Raw genomic sequence first — 4,683 nt, forward strand, 5'->3', positions numbered from 1 at the left:
AAGAAGAAGAAGAAGAAGAAGAAGAAGAAGAAGAAGAAGAAGAAGAAACATGAGAAGAAACAATCATGGCAATAGTAGCTATTGGAGCTAATAAAGACTAAAAATCACCCTGTTCTATTCAATTGTCATGCCCTCTTAGAATGAATTGCCCATAAGTGCAGATATTTCAAAGAGACTGGGCTTTTATGTTTAAATTGGGATTGGGAACCATCATAAATAACATGATCTGGTGCATTACATTTTCTCCTTTATCTTGGTGAGCAATCACCTCTCCTTAGAACTTTGATTTTTCTATAGGAAGTAAAATAAGTTAGTGCCAATTAACACTTATTAGGTGCCTGTTATGGGTTAGGCATCGTTCTAAATACTGGGGGTACAAAGAAAAACAGTCCCTACCCTCAAAGAGCTTACAATCTATTGAGAGCAGACCATACTCAAAAAAGGAAGCTGATGGAACAGGGAGGAGGGAAGGTATTCAACTCAGGTTCATGATGGTAAGGCTCAGAGAAGTGAAGCCAGGTGGAAAATGAAGAGGTGGCTGTCCTGGATGTCTTCCTTCAATGGAAGTTCTGAGAGAATCTCTCTCTATTCCATCTGGAGGGAGGGAGGGGCTGCAAGGTCAGAGGGCACTGACAAGGTGTCATTTCTAGTGATGAAGTGATCTTTCAGGATGAAGTTCCTGAGGCATGATACAGATGTCCAAAGGAATGTCAGCCCAAGGTGGAATGGGCTACCTTGGAATGTGATGGGCTTCCCATCATTGGAGGTCTTCAAGGAAAGCTTTGATGGCCACTTGTGGGATGTGTCTTAGAGGTATGGGTTAGACAAAGTGACCCGCAAGATCCTTAAAGTCACAAGTCTGATTTTGTGATTCTAGGGTCATAGGGATGTGGAAGGAGGAAGATGGAGAGTCCATTGCTCTTAATAAATGCTCCTTCACTGAATGACTTCTTCAAGCAAAGACAGAATCTCAGCATGGCAATTCTTTGTTCATTTTATAATAATCTCCAGAAAGCTTGCTTCTTGTTGATGCATCAAGAAATGACACAATTCATACATCCACAAGATCCTTAATATCTAAAGCTAATCTCCAAAGCAGCCATCTGACCTCTTGACCTACCATGACAAAGAGACATCGCATTGTCTACCTTGGTGTGGCAGGAACAATACTGAACTTGGAATTGAGAAGAGTGTTGGACTCTACCTACAACTGACTAAGTGCATGACCTTGGAAAAATCACTGCCGTTTTCTTGCCTATAGTTTCCCCACCTCTGAAAATCAAGGATGTGGGACAAGATGATCTCTGAGTCCCTTCCGGACCTTAAAAATTCTTTGGTTTTAGAAAACTTGTCGAGTTCTCTGCGAATCTTTAGTAGTGATTTCTCATAAAGTCTCTTTCCCTATTTTTTATCATCATTTTTCTACCTTTGGGAGGCTCCTAAAAGTACAGAGGTGGCTATGTGGTGCAGAACATGGAGCATGGAATTAGGAAGACCTGAATTCAAATCCAGCCTCAGATGCCTCCTAGCTGCATAACCCTGGGCAAGTCACTTAATCTCTGTCTGCTCCAGTTTCCTCATCTGTCTGCATGAGTATAATAATGAACCTCTCCCAGGGTTATTGTGAAAATCCCTCTAGAGAATATATGTAAAGTGCTTTGCAAGCTCCATATAAATGCTGAGTATGATTGTTTAAACAATGCCGTTCTTACTTGGGCAGTGGGCCCGGAAGCATGCAGGGCTCTCTTGCTTTGTCTGAAGAATACTCAACCAAGGCGAGGTGTTCACACCAATAAGACGAGGTGTTATCACCAATAAGATGAGGCATTCACACCACTAAGACAAAGGTGTTCACATCAATAAGATGGGGCATTCGCACCAATAAGACGAGGTGTTCACACCGATGAGATGAGGTGTGAACACCAATAAGACAAAGTGTTCACAACACCAATAAGACGGGGTGCTCACACCAATGAGACAGGGTGCTCACACCAATGAGATGGCATATTTACGCCAAATAAGACGAGGCGTTCACACCACTAAGACAAAGGTGTTCACACCAATAAGACAGGGTGCTCACACCAATGAGACGGGGTGCTCACACCAATGAGATGGCATATTTACGCCAAATAAGGTGAGGTGTTCACACCAATGAGATGAGGTGCTCAAACCAATAAGGTAAATTTCATTGATTGCTTCACACTTGGATTTTTTTCAAGTCTAGTATTATAGACACTGAGTCTCTTCACAACATCTGGCAAATGTTTTAGCTTTTACCTTGAGAATTTGGGGGCAATGGTGAAAAGAACAAACTCCATCAAATAAAATGAAAATGTTGCTTGAGAACTGTTTCCTGAGGACTAGCAAGCACTCGGACAGTTGGAGAAATTGCTGGCTCTGTAGCAAACACATAAATCCTGTAAAAGTGATGCAGAACCTAAGCTCTGGACTTGGAGTCAGGAAGATGGGCATGAAAATCCTGCCTCAGACCCTTAGACACTGGGCGATGATCTCAAGCAAGACACTAAGACTCATGGGGCCTCAGGTGCCTAGGATTCTTCTTCAAGTCATTCCCAGCCTCGGTTGGTCTTAGGACACCTTCGAACTCTGATAAATTATTTAGGAATCTCCTACCCCCAAGATATTTTTATTTAAATGAGCTATATTGATTGGTATTTACCATGGGAGGATTAAAATATCATAGCATTATTATGAAGAATAGTTTTGACCTTGAGGTCTCCCTGAAACAGTTTCAGGGACCCCTTCGCTCCCCCATAGGAATCTTTGAACCATGGTTTAAGAACCACTGTATGAAGTCCTAAACAAGTCGTAATCTGTATTGGTAAAGAGAGATCCCACACTGCAAATTCTCCCCTGCTGATGAAAATCAAAGATTCTTGTGTATTTTTATCTACAAAATGAGATGCTGAGCAATATCTCTTGCTCATCCTCAAGCAAAGAAAGGCCAAAAATTCAAAGAATTTATTGAGAAGAAGCGATTTACAGATTAGACAAGAAGAATAAAGGGAAGGGAAAGGAAGGGGAATAAGAATTTGTATGGTAAGCACTTTCCAAATACTAGCTCATCTAATTCTCATGACAACTTTGCTGGGTGGGTACTATTATTTTACCCATTTGGCAGTTGAAGAAACTGAGACAAATAGAGGTTAAGTACCTTGCTCAGGGTCACACAGTTAGTAAGTTTCTGAGGCTGGATTTGAACTCGGGTCTTGCTGAGTCCAGGTCCAGTGCTCTCTCTGCTGCACAGTCAGTTGCCCCTATAGTAATAGGGATAGCTGATAACTAGAATAATTAGGGTGTTTGGAATGGGAAACACTTGAGTGATGTTAAAGCCTGGAAAAACTTTTAAAATGAGTTAGGACCACACCTGTCATTGTACTGGTGCAGGGAACTCCTCAATGAGGAAAGGCTGGTGGGCGCCTTCTCTTCAATTAGAATTTTTAGAGTTTCCTGGAGAACTGAGGGGGTAAGGGGCTTTCCTAGAGTCACACAGCCAGTATGTGGCAGACAGAATTTGATGCCAAATCTCTGAAACATATTCTCTCTCCATTATTCCATACACATGACCATGGGACCTGCTGACTATGATTATATCTACACATGAACCAGTAGGGAGGAAAAATGATCAATGAGGTCAATCCAGGTAACCCACTGGTAATTGTTTTTTCTTTAATATGAAGAATCAGTTGTTCAGCATAATTTTTTTTTTTAAGCAATCCGGGTTAAGTAACTTGATCAAGGTTACTCAGTACCCTATCTGAGGCCAGAACCAATCCCAGGTCTCCCAAAGCCGGCACTTTTACTCATTCCACCACCTGGCCACCCCTAAGCAATTGGGGTTAAGTAACTTGCCCAAGGTTACACAGCTAGTTATTTTGTGTGGGTATTAAATATCTGAGCCCGGAATGCATCCCAGGTCTCCCGAGGGCTCTTACTCACTGCACCACCTGGCCTCCCCTGTTCAGCATAATCAAACCAATTCATATGCTTGTGGCCTCCCAACTATTTCTATTAAGTAATTTTAAAAAAAACTTGGAATATGCCATTGTCTTATTGCCCGAAATAAGTAATCATTAGGGACTCACCAGGCCATTTGTTATGTTAGTCAACCTGCCAGGATCTCCCATACTAAAAGGTGGCATCTGAAATCCAGACCCCAGCTGACAGAGTAGCAAAGGGAGCCCATCCCTCTGAAACTCTGGGGCAGTATCCCTCCATCATCCCACAATCTGGCTGAGGACCAAAATTCTGAGTTTCATTCTCCAGTTTGATAAAGAGAGCAAGAACATTGATGGTTACAAACAGTTAATTCAATTCAACAAACATTCTTTAAACACCAAGTATGTACCAGGTACAATGTTAAGGGCTGGGAATAAAAAAAAAATTAAAGGAGACCCTGCCCTCTATGAGATTGCATTCTCCTGAAATGCAAGAAATAAAATACAGCTGCAGCTGAAATTGAACATTACAACAGATACAGTGAGAAGTAGAGTGGTGAGGATGGAGGAAAGAACCATTAGGCATCATGTTAGAGAGGATTGGAATTGAAATCCTGCCTCTGATGATGTAGAAAGGGAACTCAGGATGGAAAATGCAACAGAATATATTCAGGTCTAATGGATAAACAGATGGATGGATAGATAGATAGTAGATGAATGGATA

General features: G+C 41.7%; 1 pseudogene; it reads right to left on the reverse strand.

Moving 5' to 3' along the window:
• Positions 1 to 4,683, reverse strand: part of LOC138164737 (methylcrotonoyl-CoA carboxylase beta chain, mitochondrial-like) — a 47,954-nt pseudogene that overhangs the window by 611 nt on the left and 42,660 nt on the right.

This window comes from Petaurus breviceps, unplaced genomic scaffold (assembly GCF_028583685.1).
Source record: "Petaurus breviceps papuanus isolate PSGF00001 unplaced genomic scaffold, PetGlider_PUasm1.0 207, whole genome shotgun sequence".
NCBI lineage: Eukaryota > Metazoa > Chordata > Mammalia > Diprotodontia > Petauridae > Petaurus > Petaurus breviceps.